The sequence below is a fragment of the Chelon labrosus genome (assembly GCF_963514085.1).
Source record: "Chelon labrosus genome assembly, chromosome: 13".
NCBI lineage: Eukaryota > Metazoa > Chordata > Actinopteri > Mugiliformes > Mugilidae > Chelon > Chelon labrosus.
In genome coordinates this window covers 28940393-28961370 of record NC_140346.1, presented here as the reverse complement: position 1 = coordinate 28961370, position 20978 = coordinate 28940393, and positions in this window count along the sequence as shown.

Below are 20978 nucleotides of genomic sequence, written 5' to 3'. Positions count from 1 at the left end.
AAAGGTTAAAATGAGTTCTACTCAGAAACACATGAACACACTGACAATGTTCTTACTCAGTTCATCTTTGTCTAATATGATCTCTGAGAGGCCGTAGGCCAAGATGGTATTTTCTGGAACTTTGAAGGACGTCACCTCCTCCTTGCTGCCCTGAAGAAAGATTCAGATTCATTTATTAAACCTTTGAAGTGATTTTAAAGACAGAGACAGAGACATGAGCAAAGACCTGAGTCCTGATCTGATCTGATCTGTTAAGCCTTCTCGAGGTGTCGTGAGCCTAACTTAATGAAACATTGGTGAAGGGAGGTGCCCACTTGAAAACCCCAATGACACGCTGCATACTGCTGTTGACTAGGCCAGGTATCTGATGTCTTCATGTTGGTTGGTAGCGATATTTCTTTGTTTGGTTAGCTGCTGAGTGGGCCATACAAGCCAGCAGCGTTTACTTAGTTCATTTAGATTGTAGGTTAACTGTCATATCACATGACCATAGGTTTGTTAGGGTTTCTCAGTTGGACAGGGCCTCTAAATGTGTTTTGCCTGAGATCTTGCCACAAGGGATTCTAACATCTAATCCTGTGTATTAACGAATGATCACATGAAGAGACAAACTGAACCCACAGAAGAACTGAAGCAGCTTTAAAACTGCATCTAACAACTAAAGATGAGACAAAGACATCTGGACTCCTCTAAGTGTTCAGCTCTAAAGGACTGGTGGTGGAGATAATTCATCAGCTAGCGTCTGTTAACGACCTGATACTCACCTGGACCTGGACCTGGACCTAGACCTGGAGGAATCTGTTGTGATTCTGTCTCCAGTCAATGATTTTCTGATGATCCATTACAGATCAGAGATGTTCACACTGAAGACGTCAGATTAGATCTCAGGAGTTTTCCAGTTTGACATAGGTGTCTTCTATTACTCTGGAGAAAATGTGTCAGGTACCTACGCAGTTAACGCTGATGAGGAAGACACGGAAGACGTTACCTCACTGACAGCATCTCCTTTGGTAGAAGACGACAGTCATTCGTGACTAGGAGATAGGAGACAAATTTTTTGTGTTCTTAGGCGGACAGACGCTTTATTTTGTTGTTAGGCAGACACTTGATTCACTCACTCTACAAGTTATTTTTTTTTTGCTTTTGTTTTATCATACCACAACTATTTCATTAACCTGAAAGTGAAATAAAGAGAACAAGGGGAGAACCATTTTTGGTTGTTTTGCTTCTTTTTATGCGTAAATACTTTGTACTTTACTTGTACTTATGATACTTGAGTATATTTTTTCCACAAGATACTTTTGATACTTAAGTACATTTAATGTGAGCTACTTTAAGACTTTTACTTAAGTGATTTCCTTATGAGTGATTTAAACTTTTACCAAAGTCATTTTCAGTTATGGTATTTGTACTTTTACTTTTATTTTTTTCAAGTACTTTATACACCTCTGGTATCAGGTCATTACCAGACTCTAATCATGTGACCTTCAGGCGATAGGAACCTAAACTCCCCACCATCATTTAGAGCTGAACACTTGGAGGAAACGTCTTCTAGCCCAGATGTCTTTGATTCACCATGTTCTTTAATTTATATCATGACCTGAACGACTGAGAACCTCCACAGACATGAAGGTTTAAAACTAGAGCCTGGATGACTTTGTCCTCAATGATCTGTGGACGTTTGGTCCCAATGTTATTTCTCTGTAGAAACACTGACCTCCACAGACAGAGTGAACAGTTTCCCAAAGAATGCCGACACAGATCCTTTATTCTTGGACGCCCTGATGATTTGGACGTCACCGGTGTTGTAGACAATCTTGTTGACACACGCAAGTTTCTCTGACTTCTCCAGTTTCAGCTCGTTCACTTTGTTCTGATTTATTTTCCTGGAGAATAAATCAGTGTCAGATTTATTTTTTAACAAACAGTAAAACAGAAAGACGGAGGTGTTCTGTACCTGAAACTCGTCCTCTGAAAACTGATTTCCTTCTTCATCAAGTCGACAGGTTCAGTCAGTCCGTCCAGTCTCTCTGCTCCACCAGAGATGTTTCCCCCAGCGCCCAGGTGTTCTCCACCGATGCTGGCCATCACACTCATGCTTGACTGAAACCAGACTTCCTTCATCAGCACTCTCTCGCCACTACCTGGGAGGAGGTTGAAAATAAAAACACAACTTATTTCTTTCTTTCTTTCTTTCTTTCTTTCTTTCTTTCTTTCTTTGTGTCAGACTACTCACGTAGTACCAGCTCTTTTTCCTCCTCCAACAGTTGTGGCAGCGTGATGTTCAGAGGTTTATACGTTGGAACTTCAAAGAATCCCTTCTTGCCGACTTTGACCAGAGTCATCAGCTCCATGTTCAGCAGTAGGTTCTTGTTGGGGATGAGGGTTTTTTCAGCTCCCAGAGCCTCCACAACTTTTCTGGTTTCAACCTTGAACATCTTCTGAGGACACAGAACGAGAAGAACAGTTTAAACCGATCACATCTTCTGCTTCAGACGCCAGAAGAGGTTTTATTTGATAAGCTTAGTTTCTGGTTATGGTTTGAGAGTACTCTCAGAAACTAAACTCATAACCTGCTCAGCGACAGCTCCATCACCTCCATCATTAAAGAGGAACTACTGTTTTTTACAGGTTAGTAGGTCAATCTACAGACCCTGGATGATGATAACAGGTAACTACGGACTCAACGGGGAATAGCACTAGAGCATCATAAGAAAATATTGGTGAAATGAACGAGTTTTGCGGCAGATAATGTTATTTAGAGGCTACGTTTCGGTGCCCCAGTCACTCCCACTATATGGATATACGCGGATCTAAATATCTGACGAACGACTACAAATGACACCAAAGTTATATGGGTGAATAAACGATCGTATTTTATGCCAGAAATAAGGTCCAGGTTGTAAAAAACAGTAATTCCCCTTTAAAGGAACAATCAGTTAATAATTATAATCCAGCATTCACAGAAAAACATTTAAATCAAGATCAACTTTTCTAACCATTAACCCTCTGGAGTCCAAATCACACACAGCAAATGTTAGTGTTAGTTTCTCTCAACACTAGTGTAGTGTTAGATATCAACTATCTCATAGTGTCAGTTGTTAACTACTACAGGTGTTCCACCTCCATATTTACACTTGGGGGGGGGGCGACTGTGGCTCAGTAGGTAGAGTGGGTTGTCCACGAACCAGAGGTTTAGCGGTTCGATTCCCGGAATGTACCACATGCCGAAGTGTCCTTGAGCAAGACACTGAACCCCCAGTTGCTCCCAGTGCGTGGCACTGTTGTGTGAATGTGTGTGTGCTTGTGTGAGCAAATGGGTAGATGTGTCTGTGACTGGAGACACCGCTTTGAGTACCAATAGGTAGAAAAGCTCTATATAAAAGCAAGGCCATTTACCATTTACTGTATGGTGTAAATATTGTTTTCAGTTACATAATTATGACGAAATAAAGAGGGCCATGTTAAGCTTAAAACATTTATTTTAAAATGCTTGTAACAACACATTAAATGTCACGTCAAACTTTCCAGATACTTTGTTCCCAGACATCAGGGTGAAGGAGAGAATTAGTCCTGCAGCTCCTACAGCAGGTGTTGTACTGTCTCAGGGTCATAGTAGAGTTCCTGGTTAAAGAAACGCATACAAACACTAACAAACACATAAAAAAAAGTTGAATTAAAAGAGAAATACAGTCAAATGACTAATACAGAGTTTTTGGACTTCATGTGAAACGCTTGCTCTTCGGCACCGTCGGCACCGACAGTGATGGTCCCGCTAACCTAACATGGTTTAGGTCAAACTTTAATGCTAACCTAACATGGTTTAGCTAGGGTCAAACGTAATGCTAACCTAACATGGTTTAGCTAAGGTCAAACTTAATGCTAACCTAACATGGTTTAGCTAGGGTCAAACGTAATGCTAACCTAACATGGTTTAGCTAAGGTCAAACTTAATGCTAACCTAACATGGTTTAGCTAGGGTCAAACGTAATGCTAACCTAACATGGTTTAGCTAAGGTCAAACTTAATGCTAACCTAACATGGTTTAGCTAGGGTCAAACTTAATGCTAACCTAACATAGTTTAGCTAGGGTCAAACGTAATGCTAACCTAACATGGTTTAGCTAGGATCAAACTTAATGCTAACCTAACATGGTTTAGCTAGGGTCAAACTTAATGCTAACCTAACATGGTTTAGCTAAGGTCAAACTTAATGCTAACCTAACATGGTTTAGCTAAGGTCAAACTTAATGCTAACCTAACATGGTTTAGCTAAGGTCAAACTTAATGCTAACCTAACATGGTTTAGCTAGGGTCAAACGTAATGCTAACCTAACATGGTTTAGCTAAGGTCAAACTTAATGCTAACCTAACATGGTTTAGCTAAGGTCAAACTTAATGCTAACCTAACATGGTTTAGCTAGGATCAAACGTAATGCTAACCTAACATGGTTTAGCTAGGGTCAAACTTAATGCTAACCTAACATGGTTTAGCTAAGGTCAAACTTAATGCTAACCTAACATGGTTTAGCTAGGGTCAAACGTAATGCTAACCTAACATGGTTTAGCTAAGGTCAAACTTAATGCTAACCTAACATGGTTTAGCTAAGGTCAAACTTAATGCTAACCGACACGCATGTTAACACCACCGCAGTTATACAGGCTTCGTCTAGTGAGATAGTCTACTGATGTTAACCTTGTAACTGAACATGAATTAGCATTTACTGACTGTAGCCAGAGAATGTCTAATAAGGGGAGAAGTTCCACTCTCAGTGAACTTCCGGCTTCTGAACTGGTTGCAGTTTCACTCTGGTTCCATATGAGGGCGCTCTCAGGACGAGTGCAGAATGAATGGAGGTCTATGGAGCAGTACCCCTCAAAATCCACTTTCCTCAGGATATAATTTTTTGTGCAGTAATTTGAATATTGTATTTTAAAGGAGATGCAAAGAAATTACACATTGCTGGGTGTTAGATTTTTTAGAGTCACTTATTTGCTTTAAAAAGTATTTTAAAATGTCAATGACGTCATACACATCGTACAACCAGAGATACTGCTTTACGGTAATCCTTCAGTCACTGCTTTGGTGCTTTCGCGCTCTGCACTTTCTTTTCTCTCGAGGCATGGCCAACACAGCTGACACAGGTAAATACACGTGCTAGAAGAGTTTTTGTTTTGTTGTTTTAAAAGACCGGGCCGAAAAAAAAACTTGGGCGAAAAAGTCCGCCTTAACATTCTGGTCCCGCTTTGGATGCCACGATGCCGTCAAGCGGTATCTCTGGTCATAATCAGTCCTTCACTGACCAATCAGCGTTCATTAGCACAATGCTAGCGTGTTATGGGCAACAACAACTCAACCTGTAAGAAAACGAAAGGACATAAGTTCTCGTTCATTCAACTTTTGACCTATAACCCATGTTGAACTTGCAAAACCTACAATCAAATCTGAGATTTCTCAACGACAATCGGGTGAAAGAGACACATTTAGCCGTTTAGCTCCATAGACTCCCATTCATGTTGCACTCATGGCGATCGCCCCCAGTGGAAATCTGGTGGAACTGCAACCAAAATTCGTTACAATGGGACTTAATAGAGCAGGCCTGGCCAACCCGCGGCTCCCGAGCCGCATGCGGCTCTTTGCCTGGTTTCGCGCGGCTCTTACGTTCATGTCGAATTTTGTGTTTCGATGCGCCCCTTGAAAATTATAAATCTGTATCCTCTGCGGCACTGAATCAGTTGTAATGACACAGTTGGCCACTAGATGGCGCCTCTAATACAGACGCCGCCTCTTACACGCTTCCACCGGCTCTTCTCTACCAGAGAAGGAGACGTTGAGCCGTGGCTAAGAGCGGAGGAAAGAGAAAAGTTGATCGAGAAAATCGTGTCTGTTATGTCAGATAATCTGTTCACAGAATGTAAAGGCAAACCTATGTGCTTAGTCTGTTTAGAGACGTTATCTGCCATGAAAGATTTCAATTTAAGTCGCCGCTACAACACGTTGCACAAAGATAAATACGAGAAGTATACTGAAGCTGCAAGGGCTGCTGTCGCAGCGGACCTTAAATCAAAAGTACACAAACAACAGCGACTTTTTACCAGAGCCCACTGCTGGTAGTGGTGAGTGGTGAGGTAGAGTGGATATACAGTTTTGCTATGTGGGAGGGAAAATGTTGAACTCTTTCTTGGTGTAAAAATGCACAAATTAATAATAAAAAATAAAAATAAAAAATCACAGTAAGTGGTTATTTTTTGTTTGCTTCAATAAACACAGACACACACACATACATACACACACATATATATATATATATATAATCTAATTATATACACATACAAACATATTTAAAATGGAAGTTTTATCATATCTGGTTAAGTGCACTGTCTTATGTGGCCCTGGTAGTGTCGATGAGAAATTGTGACCCCCTCCATTATTTAGGTTGCCCATCCCTGGTGTACGCCTACCAAGTTTGCCCTCAAAATGGCAGGGAAAAAATGCAAACAGTGAAATGACAGTGGTCTTATTTCTGTGGGAGTCAGTTTTTGTCATTATCATGATGATGTGTGACATTTACAGTAAATCTGGCTCTTTGCAGTAACACAGTAAAAATTGTGGCTCTTAGCCTCTGACTGGTTGGCCACCCCTGTAATAGAGAGTGGCAAGGCTCTCCGTAGACGGGCTCTGCTGTAGGGTGACCAGATCCCAGTTCACCAGATGTGGGACAAAGGCTACGTTTGTGTGGGACAATGTGGGACAATGTGAGATACCAAGTAGGGCCTACCCTAAAAGAACTAACAGAAAAAATAAACATTTCTATTCTGACCCTTTGCTTATAACATTACTATGCTTTGCCATCTTAAAAAAAAAAAAAATTAAAAAAAAAATAGGCCTATATATATATATATACACTTATTTAAATGCAACTTTCCCAAGTTGAGCAACACGTTTTGTCTCGCATTGTCTGTGCCGTTTCACGTCGTATTCACCTCCGTGTGAAACGGGAAAATGACTCAAGCAAACTTCACAGCAAACTTTACCAGACTCGCCTTGCACTGGTTTCACCCAGGGATAGATAGTTTCCCAGTCTTTATTATAGCTGCATTTCCTCTTCTTAGCCGTACGGGTTGTGCTTCCCTCCATGTCTCGCGCTGGATGCCGTTCTGATCTGATTTGCATTGTTTGTTGTTGGTGGGCGCGCCCTTATCCTGCGTCCGCGTCCCAGTTTGATTGACATGATCAAACAGCCCGCCCCGACCCCTGATGACAGCCCTGACTGCTTTCTCCAAACAGCTATTTGATAAATGCCAGATTATAAAACGCGCATTTCAAAACTGGAGTCTGACTGTCAATAACAATGCGGGACAACGTCTCAATTTGCGGGACGTGTGAAAAGTAATGAAAATGCGTGACTGTCCCGCACAAAGCGGGACATCTGGTCACCCTACTCTGCTGTAGCATACGTGTAAACTCGAATGTTAGCTTGTTGTTCGGACACAGCTGTACGGGGCATGATGGCTCGTGCAAGATTAAGAGTCAATATTTACGTCAAACATAAGATTATATGAAACACATTTACTCACCGAACAACGTTTTCTCATCAGTGATAATCAGTTGGTAGTTGTCGGGATGACTGTCCAGGTGCGGGTATAATAAATCCAACAAGCGAGAGAGAGAGAGACGGTGGGTGTGCGCGCGCGTGCGTTAGAATCACATCAGTGGATTGTATGATGACAATAAAGCTACTTTCCTTTCCTGTATTTCCTGAGATACTTTTTAAATACTTTTACTTAAGTATAAATATTTGACAAGGAGTATCTGTACTTTTACTCAAGTAGTGAAGGTGTGTACTCTGTCCACCTCTGCTTTTATTACTGTTATTGAAGCAAACACATCAATAACAATAATAATAAAAGTAATAATAATTGGGGGGTGGGGGGGGGCAGCTGCTTTTGAGTTCTCTTAGGGGAGGCCCACTATCCCACACTTTGAAAACCCCTGCCTTAGGTGTTATATCCAGGTTCAGAGCTTGTCGTAAAAATTAAGAGAGTTAAATGTGTTGCATTGACAATTTCGCCAACACCAGAAAATTAACTGCGCAGCATTTGCTGTGCATGACCAGCTTAAGACGACATCACTGAGTCTCCGTTTCAAACTGTGTAGAAAGGGTTAACTTCAAACTATAAACCAGTTTGATAATCAGTGTTGATAGTCCAAGTAAAACTAGACTTATTATAAATAATTTACGCCAGGCTTTTTCCTTAATATTGTCATCATGTTTGGTGCAGGAAGAACACATTTCCAGTGTGGTTTTAGGTCCAGTGTGTTAATACAGTTTGTCAGAATGAAAACTAACTGTGAGGTTGTGCTGGAAAGAATGACACCAAACAAGGTAAACTGTTTTAGATGAAATATAAAGGTAAAACCAACAGTAGTCATAAAGAGCCAGTTATACTGTAGACCTCAGAGGGTTAAGTCATATGTTGACCTTAAGTTTTCTCACCTGTCTGAACAGGGTTTTCTTACCTTTCTGCTCCAGTTAAAGCTCAGTAACTAGTATCAGCTGTCTGCTCACATCAGTTTGTGTGTCGTCGTTGCTCTGCAGCCTTTTATACGTGACGCCCCCACAATACTGTCGACATAAACATGATCGGAAAATTACTGGAAACTATTTCTTAAGAAAGAGCAGTGGGCAGCACGGCATAAATCTACAGGGAGTTGTTAAACCAGTTTTACTAAATTTCCTCTCATTGGATGTTGTGAGACAAACAGCAACACACTCAATATTTAACTGATTCATGGATTCACCATCATTTATACACTGATGTAAAGACAAAGGTACATAATGAACTGGTTACATTCATTCATTCATTCGTTCATTTTCTGAAAAGACCCAGTCAGCCTGGATTAAAACCCAGAAGCTTCTGGCTGGGAGGCATCAGTGCTAACCACCACACTAATGTGGGGTTTATTAAAACTTTATGCAGCAAGGAACTATATATATCTTAACTTCAGCACACATTTTACATTGCATCCTGGTGTCTCTCAGTGAGGTTTAGGAGCATGTGGTTTTCACTCAGCCAGTCAGAGAAGATCAAGGACACATTCTCAGGTCAGATGTGGTCTGTAAGGTCCACCTCTGCATGAACGCTGAGTGTCACTGTTTTATTAGGTTCCATGAAGACGTGTCCTAATGTCTGAATCAGCTCTTATGTTCTAATCATCTAAATACATGTTTACATTTGTTTACCATTTAAAGGGCAGGGACTCATGGGAGTTTGACAATCCAGTCTACATGTGTTTTGTGGACTTGGAGAAGATCTACGACCATTGCCATTCCTTGGGGAACTTTATGGGGGTACTGGTGGAGTATGGGATACGGGGGCCGTTGTTACGAGTCATCCAGTCGCTGTATAATCAAACTGAGAGCTGTGTCTGTGTCCTCAACATAAAGTCAAGCACGTCTCCAGTGGGTGTTGGACTCCACCCAGGCCGTCCCCTGTCCTCGGTCCTGTTCATGGTGTTCATGGGCAGGATCTCAAAGCCCAGCCGGGGTGAGGAGGGGGTCCGGTACGGGAGAATCAGAATCCCTGCTTCTTGTAGATGATGTGGTTGTGTTGGCTCCATCAGACCACGACCTCCAGCACTGGGACGGTTTGTGGACTCTACCTGCTGTCATGAACCTCTCACAAAGTGACAATAAGGTTGATCTGAGAGAGGAATGCTTCCTTGTTGACTTTAATTAAAAATGAACATATTATTAGGAGGAAGTGGAACAGGTCTGTACAGTAGAGTCTGATCACTGTGGCTGAAATCTCTATTGTTGACGTGAATCCATCTGCTGAGAACAGACAGCTCATGTGCTACATACTGTGAGCTGCAGATATGTATAGCCTGTATAAAAACAGGCAGCACCTCAGCACCATCAGTAGCATTTAATAGTACACCACAGCGTGTTGTTAGATGGGATAGTGTAGCAGCTAAAGGTCTAATAACTTTATCAGATAGTTGATGTGCAGCCTCCTTTTCTCTGTTACCACAGGACGTTTGATGAAGTTGTTAACTGACTGCTGTCCACAGGATCTGGACCGTTCCTCTGCTAGCGTTAGCATTAGCATGTCTTTTTTGCAGTAGTACTTTAGTTGTATTTCAGGACTGACATGTCCCGGTAGTATGGGCTTCATCTTTAGTGAAGTATTTCTACACACTTGATGAACCAATGACCCACTGGGCTCCTCACCTGTCTTCTAGGAGACGTCCATGTTGTTGTTGTCACATGATCAGTGACTAGTTGACTAGTCTGTACAACCCTTAGGACCCACTGCCCAGGTCCCGAGGGAACAAGGTCCTAATCTTTCTCCAAGTCCATAAAACACATGTAGCCTGGACTGTCAAACTCCCACGATGCCCTGAACTTTGCTGTGAGGTTAAAGAACTGGTCCAATTTTCAACAAACACTCAGATCCTCCTTTCCTGAACCCTGGAATAATCTTTCCTGGGGAGGTTGAGTAGTGTGACACCCCGATGGTTGGTGTACTGCCCTCCTAATGGTGTTCATAACCAGAATTAGACAGCCAGCCAAACTCCCTGAATGATGACACGAGAGTCAGGATGTAGCGTCTCAAGCTCCAAGATTTTATGTAGACTCTTGTTGTCAGACAAGGTGTAAAACTGAAATAATACAGAAATAAAGTAGAATGAATTCTTTATACAATTACTAAAGTATGAATATTAAACCAAAATCAGATGAATTCAAGTATAAAATACAGTACAGGTATCTACAATAACCTAGATACATGATACAATAAGCATGTCCTATGCTGATCGGTGTTACCAAACCGAAATCTAGATATTAATCTAGCAACATAAACATTTCCATCAATATACAAGAAAACTGAAAGATATCAATGTTATCAACACATTTCTACTCACAGACGATGCTTTCTACGGCTCAAAAACAAACGGATGGTCATAGATGAGAATACAGCATCACGCTCTGCTGACATCTGCTTGAACTGACAGGAACATGTGCTTAAACTACTTCCTGTATTTCCTTTTCCTAAATTCCAACTTCCTGTTGCAATACCAAATTTGACCACATTACCAAAAAGGGGGGCGCTAAAATGCCAAAAACTTAAAACTGCCTGGGAGGCAGAACACTCCCCGCCTGGCGTCTGTAATGCCACTTAACATTTAAACTATTCACACACTTAGTCCTCTTTGGGAAGAAGAAGAAGGACGGCCGAGACTGGTCTCAGGAATGTCTTTGGTATCCCTTGCGCTGCAGTCTTCACTTCCACCTTGCGCACCTTTCCATCCTGGCTTGGGTAAGTCGTGGTCACCAGTGCCAGGGGCCACTCGTTTCTTGCAGCTTGGCTGTCCTTTAACAGCACTACGTCGCCTTGTTGCAGGTTGCGGTGTGCCCCAACCCACTTGCGACGGCTCTGTAGTGTTAGGAGGTACTCCCGTCTCCATCGGGTCCAGAACGTGCTCGCGAGGGCTTGAACCTGTCTCCATTGGCTCTGGTGGAGGTCTTTGTCTGAGAAGTTCCCAGGTGGAGGAGGCACAGCACCCTTTTGTGTGAGCAGCGTTGTGGGAGTCAGGAGGAAAGGAGCGTCCGGATCGGTGGACACTGGAGTAAGGGGTCTGGCGTTGATGATCGCAGAAACTTCACACATGAAAGTGCAAAGGACCTCATGGGAGAGATGTACGTGCTCCTGTAGCAGTATGGAGTCGAAGATTCGTCGGGCTACTCCAATCATCCGCTCCCAAGAGCCTCCCATGTGCGACGAGTAGGGGGGATTGAACTCCCAAGAGCAACCTTGGTCACTCAGGTATCTCTGGATACTGGGTCCTTGTTGCTGTTTTGTCAGTTCGAGTTCCTTGCTAGCGGCGATGAAATTTGTTCCGCAATCAGACCTTAGTTGCTTTGCAGGTCCACGGATTGCAAAGAATCGCCTCAGGGCGTTGATGCAACAAGAGGTGTCCATGGACTCGATTACCTCGATATGCACCGCTCTGGTGCTCATGCATGTAAACAATATAGCCCATCGTTTGCTTTCAGCATGCCCGCCTCTGGTGCGTCTCGCAGTGACCTTCCACGGCCCGAAAACGTCCAGCCCAACGTAACTGAAGGGTGGAGATGTGCTGAGACGCTCAGGTGGCAGGTCTGCCATGGTTTGCTCTTCCATCTTGCCTCGTAGCTTCCGACAGGTGACGCACCCATGAATGATGGAGCTGACGAGCCTTTTGCATCCGATGATCCACAGGCCTGAAGACCTTACGGCACCTTCAGTGAAATGGCGCCCCTGATGTTTCACCTGCTTGTGGTGGTAGGACACTAACAGGGCAGAGATGTGGTTGCGTTTAGGTAGAACAAGGGGTTTCTTTTCAGCGTGTTCCAATGGGGCATGTGTGAGCCTGCCTCCGATTCTCATGAGGCCTTCTTCCACCACTGGACTGAGCTTAAAGAGTGGGCTGTTGCTGGGTAGAGCCTTGCCATTGGTCAGAGCAGAGAACTCTGCTGGGAAAGCTTCTCTTTGGACGGCCTGTATGATGACATTCATGGCTTGTGAACGCTCATCGGGTGTGCGAGGTTGTTCGCACCAATGCCAGCAGCTTTTACATCCCTTGGCATAGTCCTTAGACTTGCGACACCGGACTATGTGGATGAGCAAGGCGACAGCTCTCACTAGTGAGTCCCAGGTTGAAAAGCGCTTGAACCGATCTGTCGTGAGGCATTGTGCTTGGACCTGTGTGCGGAAGCTTGATACCTCAGGTCGCACCTCAACGTCAAGTTCGGGACTGATGAGTTCAAAGGACTCGGACTCCTCTTGCAGGCCATTGTACGGTCTTTGGAGGAAAGCTGGTCCGCTGAACCATGTAGTTTTTGCCAGGTTGGACGCTGAGACACCCCTGGATGCATGATCAGCCGGATTGTGCTCTGTTGGTACATAGAGCCACTGCTCTGGCTTGGTCGACTGACGTATCCTCTGCACTCTGTTGTGTACATACACGTAGAAGCGCTTCACCTCGTTATGTATGTACCCTAAGACCACTTTGCTATCGCAGTAAAACTTGACTGCATCCATCTTGAGGTCAATCTCGTCAAGGATGAGCTCTGCCATTTCTACTGCTAGCACGGCGCCACAAAGTTCGAGTCGAGGGATGGTAGGCTTACACTGAGGGGCTAACTTAGCTTTCCCTAGGACGAAGCCAACGTGGCTGTTCCCGTCTTCATCAATGGCTCGAAGGTAGGCAACTGCACCAATAGCCTTGGTGGAGGCGTCGGAGAACACACACAGTTCCAGTCGGCGTGCCTTAGTGAGGGAATCTGGTGTGTAGGTACGCGGGATGTGCAGCTCTTTCAGCTCCAGGAGTGAGTCTCTCCAGGTCACCCATTCACTTCGTTTCTCCTCTGGGAGTGGAGCGTCCCAATCCGAAGTGTCACAGGTAAGTTCCCGTAGAAGAGCTCTTCCTTGCACTGTGACCGGAGAGGCTAGACCGAGAGGATCAAAGACACTGTTGATGGTGGACAGGACACCACGCCGGGTGAACGGCTTGTCACCCACGGACACTTGGAAGGTAAAGGCATCGCTAGCTATCTCCCAGCACAACCCAAGACTTCGCTGTAAAACAGTGCTCTCCTCACTCAGGTCTAGATCCTGTATGCTTACAGCATGATCCTCTGGTGGGAAGGCCTTCATCACAGCAGGGCTGTTGGAGACAATTTTGTGAAGTCGAAGGTTTGACTCAGCGAGAGATGCTTGCGTTCTCTTGAGAAGGCTGATGGCCTCTGAGTCGCTGGGCAAGGACATGAGCCCGTCGTCCACATAGAAGTGTCTCTCTATGAACCTTTGCGTGTCTGCACCATGTTCACGTTCACCCTCTTTGGCGGCAAGCCTCAGCCCATAGATGGCGATGGAGGGCGAAGGGCTATTGCCAAAAACGTGCACCTTCATCCGGTACTCGATAATGTCTTTCGTCGGGTCATTATCTCTGAACCACAAGAACCTCAAGAAGTTCCGGTGGTCTTCCCGGACCAGAAAGCAGTAGAACATTTTCTGGATGTCCGCCATGATTGCCACTTGCTCCTTTCGGAAGCGGATTAGGACTCCCAGCAGGCTATTGTTAAGGTCTGGGCCTGTTAACAGCACGTTGTTGAGGGAGACGCCACCTTCCTGAGCACTGGAGTCAAACACCACTCGAATTTGATCAGGCTTTCGAGGGTGATAGACTCCAAATGTTGGGAGGTACCAGCACTCTTCGTCTTGTATCAGGGGAGGTGCTGGTTCGGCATGATCGTCTTCAAACACCTTTCTCATGAAGTCGAGGAACTGCTGTTTCATCACAGGTTTCCTGTTCAAGGTCTGGCAAAGTGAGTTGAGACGATTGAGTGCCTGCTTTCGGTTGTTTGGGAGTCGCCTTCGCGGAACCTTGAAGGGTAATGGGGCAACCCAGTTGTTCTTGTCATCTCTGTACACCTCCAAGTCCATGATCTTTAGAAAGGCTACGTCTTCAATGGATTGAGCAACCTTATTGTCGTTTTCTGTTGTTTGGAACAGGTTCTGACCCAAGCTATGCTCTGTAACTCTTTCTGCACTGGACTTGCAGGTGTTGGCGAGATCACTTGGTTGCTCCCCGCCGTGGCACACTTTCTCTTTCAGGTCGATGAAGTTGTTGCAAGGGGACAAGAAGGAAGGGCGTCCCTTCTCCAAAACGTGGGTCTTGAAGGTGCTCACCTTAGGCTTGTGGGCTTGTCGAAGGCACACTTCTCCAACTATCGTCCAGCCTAAATCCAATCTCTGAGCGAAGGGGGAATCATGTGGACCATTTATCTGCTGGCGCACCTTGTGTGCTCTTATGATGTCTCTCCCAAGCAAGAGAAGGATTGGTGCATTTGGATCAAGCTCAGGGATGTGCTTTGCCACGGACCTCAGGTGGGGATGGAGCAGAGCTACCTTTGGCGTCGGAATTTCTGACCTATTGGTGGGTACTTGGTCGCATTCTATCAGCGGTGGCAAAGTAAGGGTAACTCCTCCATTCACAGACTCTATCTCGAAGCCTTCTGCTTTGCGGCCAGACATTTCCATGGTGCCTGCACATGTTCTCAATGAATAGAGAGAGGAGCTGCTCTTGACATCGAATAGGTCAAAGAATTCAGGCCTTACCAATGAGCGGTTGCTCTGGTCGTCATGTACGGCATACATATTGATGGCCTTGTCGCGCTGTCCGTTGGGAAACACACGGACCAAGCATATTTTGGAACAGGACATTGGTGGCTGCCCTTCACCGCAAATCTCAGTGCAGCGTGACGTGACTGTAGGCACAGATGAAAGTTCTCCGTCCTCTTTTTCCTCAGACGTAGAATTAGGAGCTGGAACTTTGGGTGTCTGAGGTGCCGGGCCAGCATGCATGGCTGAGATGTGGCGGTCGCTTTCACACTCGCTGCATTTGAGGGTGACTTTACACTCTTTGGCCAGATGGGAAGTTGATGCACAGCACCTGTAGCATATCCCATTTTCACGGAGGAACAGCTTCCGTTCTTCGAGTGTCTTAGCTCTGAATCCACGGCATTTCTTCAGAGGGTGTGGCTTATGATGGATTGGACAGTTCTTGCCAGGGTTCTCAGCCTGCTTTGAGGAGATGTCGGACTCGGTCTCTGCAGTAACATCGGTTTTGTGGACTGATACTGGCACCTTTCCGCTCCGATAGCCTGTTTTATCCTTCACAGGAGGACCGCTACTGTTGGGGATAGCAAAGCTTGGGTCGTTCCTGGTTTCTGCCTCATAGTAGACAAAGTCAGCGAAGAAGGAAAATGGGGGGAAGCACCCGTCGTATTCATCTTTGAACCTTGAGCCTCGTGTTATCCATTTTTCCTGTAGGGCATGCGGAAGTTTCTCTACTATAGGGCTGATGCCCCGAGAGGTATCCAGGAAGGCCAACCCAGGTAAGTATCCGTCCTCTTTCGCGGATAGAAACTCCATAAGGAGATCTCCGAGCTCCCTTAGTTTGACGTAGTCCTTGCTGGCGATCTTAGGGAACGCATCCAGTTTCTTGAAAAGCGCTTTTTCAAGGACTTCAGGCGCTGCATATAGCTTTATCAGCCTACTCCATGCGTTGCTGAGTGCTGCATTGGGATCGTTCACATGCACCTGACGAACTGTACGGACATGACAGGATGACTCCTTCCCCAGCCACTTAGTCAAGAGGTCCAATTCTTCGCTGGCTGAAAGGCCGAGACCTCTGATGGCGTTGTGAAAGGAAGACTGCCAAGCCCTGAAACTCTCAGGGCGATCGTCAAACTGGGTGAGACCCGTAGTCACTAGCTCGCGACGTGCTAAGTACTTCACAAAGTCTGTCATTCCAGGTGTCTTCTGCTGATCAGCAGGGTTGCTATGCTGATGAGGGACATAGGGTTGAGCTGAAGGGTCCACCTTATGGTAAGTACGATGATTTGTTTGAGAGGTGTGTTGTTGAGCTGAATGGGTTACATTGCGGCCAGTAGGACGATGAGGTGAGTAGAATTGAGCTGAAGGGGTTGTGTTGTGGTAAGTATGGCGAAGAGAGCTGTAGGCTTGAGCTGAACGGGCCATATTATGTAGCAGTGGTTTAGAGCGTGACTCACCTTCATTACGTTCCGTTTTAGCAGGAAGGGGTGGAATAGAAGGTGTCACAGCCTGATGCTGAGTAGGCGCTTTAGGTGAGACAGCATTTTGGGGAGAGGGCCCGACTGCAGGAGAACCGGTTGGAGTGCCCCATGTAACTAAGGTTTCGTTAGCTTGACTGCCCGGAGGTGCATGGTCATCGTGGTGTGAGGATTGATGTAACTCATTCTGTTCTCTTACATAAGCATTTATTCGATCCTCAATCTCTGACCTTAATGATCTCCTGCTGCCGTGCACATTGTCAGGCGCTCTACCCCCTTCCTCAGCGGCCTCCAAGATGTCTGCCTGCCTGCTAGCAGCTTCTGCCTCACACTGGTGTGCCAAAGTCTCCAGTTCAGCATCAAGTTTTGCTTTATCTAGAGCTGCCTGTGCCTCTCTCTCTGCCTGCTCCAATTTTAGCTTTGATTCCCTTTCAGCCAACTCTACTTTTAATTTGGCTTCCTTCTCTGCAAATGATGCGCGTATGCGCGCTGCTTCTGCCTTTGCACGGGCCTTGGCTGCTGCACTGGCTGAAGATACGTTTGTGCGCACACTGGCTCTGCTACTGACTTGAGATTTGATGTCGAAATCCTTACTTGTTGCCATGATGTGTGATTTTGTCTTCTGTCCTGGTCTGTCACTGTAGTTGGTGTTGAACCGGCTCACTCGTCTTTTTACTGTACTGCCCTCCTAATGGTGTTCATAACCAGAATTAGACAGCCAGCCAAACTCCCTGAATGATGACACGAGAGTCAGGATGTAGCGTCTCAAGCTCCAAGATTTTATGTAGACTCTTGTTGTCAGACAAGGTGTAAAACTGAAATAATACAGAAATAAAGTAGAATGAATTCTTTATACAATTACTAAAGTATGAATATTAAACCAAAATCAGATGAATTCAAGTATAAAATACAGTACAGGTATCTACAATAACCTAGATACATGATACAATAAGCATGTCCTATGCTGATCGGTGTTACCAAACCGAAATCTAGATATTAATCTAGCAACATAAACATTTCCATCAATATACAAGAAAACTGAAAGATATCAATGTTATCAACACATTTCTACTCACAGACGATGCTTTCTACGGCTCAAAAACAAACGGATGGTCATAGATGAGAATACAGCTTCATGCTCTGCTGACATCTGCTTGAACTGACAGGAACATGTGCTTAAACTACTTCCTGTATTTCCTTTTCCTAAATTCCAACTTCCTGTTGCAATACCAAATTTGACCACATTACCAAAAAGGGGGGCGCTAAAATGCCAAAAACTTAAAACTGCCTGGGAGGCAGAACAGTTGGAGCACACCCTCTGGTCCCCCTCTTTAATCTGAGGATCTCCAAACAAAGATGTCTGCTGTCATATATTAAAATGAAAATAACGAAGTCATCAATCGTCTCTGCAGTCACTGCTCGTGATCACTGCTGATCACCAGACATGATCAACCTCGTGGTACCGTGTAGATTTAGGATGTGGATTTGAAGAACTTATATGTGTTTAAATGACCTGAAACCTTCAAGACTCAATGAGTGTTTGTTACTGTTTGTGTATCAGTCTGACACACAGAGTATTTAAAAGATGTATTTCTACATTTAGTCCTATTGACATGACATGTTGTATTTTTCCATCTCCTTCTGGGTTGGCTCAGACTGCCATATTCTTCTACACTTGTACCAAACACTTGGATAAAAGAATTCAGAATGGTCGCTGCAGGTTTCAAAACGAGCCGAAACACATTGCTCGGCACGACTTAGCTAAACGTGTTTTCTCTTGTCATCTCCACTTGTGTTTTTTTATCTCTGGATTTAAAACAAACAGTATTTATCTCTGACATACAGATGAGACAAAGTAGTATTCATAAAGTCAGAAAATAGTCCTGTTCAGACTGCTCTTGTATTTTGAATATGTCGAGACGAAGCCACCTGGTCTGCTATTATGTTTCATGTCTGCTAATATAGTTCACATCCAGGGTCAGGCTCTATGTAAATCTGAGGACTGTGGAACAAGAGAAACTAATACAAAGATTCACGGGTTAATTGTGTTAATTGTTAATTGTGGTGTTTAGTTTAGGTCTCAAATTAGAAGTAAAACGTGTGATGACAACGCACATGTTTCACCTGCATGTCTGCTAACAGCTAGCGACATGAAACATGACTTTGGTAGACACAAAAAGTTAGCCATTAGCTGTTAGCTAGGCCTTGTTCTCATAACGCTGTAGCTCTCAGGACGTTTTAGGATTGATTTTAAGATTTTAGAGTTTGCATATAAATCACTGCATGGTCTGGTTCCAAAATATCTGTAAAGGTCTCTCAGGTCTGATGAACACTGTTTTATTTTTGTCCTTAGCTTGAAGCTAGCACCTCTAAACATTAGGGCCCTCTTTGTAAATCAGTGTCTCTGTGGCATAGACATAGATAGGTCATAAGCTCCTCCTCCTCCATGTTAGTGGGCGGGACTAGGGTCAAACTAAAACAATACAATACATGTCAGACTTTAGGTAGATAATATTATATTGGTGCATGCTCAAGAGTTTTTCTGATAAGTTTCATTTTAGTTATTTGACGCTATAGAAACAGGATGTGACATCATGGTGACCACCAGTTACCATGCCAACCGTTCTGTAAAGCGATATTGTGGGACCATGAGAGTTGTAGAAAATACATTTAAAAATGTGTCCAATGTATAATCCAAGATCTCCTTGTAAGTGTTGGAGGTAGAGCAGAGCGTAGTGTTAATTAAACTAAAACATCAGTTTGACCAGTGACAGGAAGTGTTGTCCATATTTATATACAGTCTATGCTCTGTGTTGACAGTGTGTTTGTATTTTTCTATGTTTTTGCAACTTTGTACAGCATTTTGACATAAACCAATCAGCCATAATATTATGACCATGTTGTATCCCGCCATGGACTGAGCATCTGGTAAAATAAAAAAGACAACAGGAAACATTTAGAGGGATGAGAAACAACAGCTGATGCTGAAAGTTGTGGTTTGACCAGAGAGGTTTAAGTTTTAAATGTGGACATACCTGCAGAGTCGTGGCTGAAATGCATGTAAACTCCAGAGTTTGGATAAATCCCGGTGAAGTCTGTGTGATACGGGTTAAACGCGTCACCGAAGCTCAGCCCTCGGTACTGCACGCAGCCCGACACAAACACAGGGACCGGGACCGGTGCAGCAGCCCTGAAGCTCCCCGAGTCCAGACAGAACCCACCAGGGATCCCCCGCAGATATCCATCAGAGGAAAACTCCTGCGGCTTGTGTCCAATCTGAGGAGAGAGGATGCGCTCGATGCTGAAGTCTGAAACTCTGCTTCCCTCCATGCTGCTGCTGCTGCTGCTGTGACCTCTGAGCTCTGGAGGTCCAACAGTGTCCAGTTTTTAAACCCAACCAAACACCTGAGACATGTTTAATATGTTAATGAGGCTCATTGAAGTCGGGGTTTGATGGTGGAGCTTCAGTCAGACATGAAGAGGAATCTGGACTTTGATTTGACCCTGAGGGATGATGTGATGATGGGACTCAATATGCAAACACTTTGACTCAACTGGCTTCATTTAGTTGGTCCATTTAATCTCCTTTTGAGGTTTGAAGTTTCACTCTGACTTCAAACATCTGAATGAATCCTCTTGTTCTAGTTTCTGAGCCATGGACAGAATTTACTGGTTTAAAAAAAACTTTAGATTTAAAATCTACTTGGACCTGGTCATTCATTTCAGTCTGCAGCTTTATCTTTGGATCTTATGTGGATTAAAATGTGATTAAAAGTCAATTTAAAGCTTTAGTCTTTATGATGTCTTTATTTTACAAATCATAAATAATGTGGAAAACAGACAGAATAACACAGAATAAACATTTAAAGTGTTAGGTTTTTTGAATCTTAATTACCTGTCAAAATAAACTGTTAATTTTACGTTTTCTGTAAAATTAGATCCAAAATAAAACTTTATCTGTAGTAAATGCTTCTGGCCAGCAGGTGTCGCCACACTCCACTGTAGCGCTCAGAAAAATGAAACGTGACTAATTAAAAACATCACGTCTCCTCTTCCTCTCATTGGCCAAACTGACTCTATTTTCCAGGTGATACGGGCGGCGCCATCTTGTGGGTTCCGTTTTGCAGGTGCCTAAAGAGCCTGAGGACTAAAGAGAACCCTAAAGTGTAGAGCTTTATACTACATCTGTTGTTGTGGTCTCATCAGCCTGCCCAGTCTTCATGGAATCCTGCAGTTATCCACTCCTACCTGAATGAACAATTCTCCAACCTGCCTGTGATTCCTTTTACATTTTCAAACTGTCATGTAACATCATCAGTTTGTATCATAAGATTCC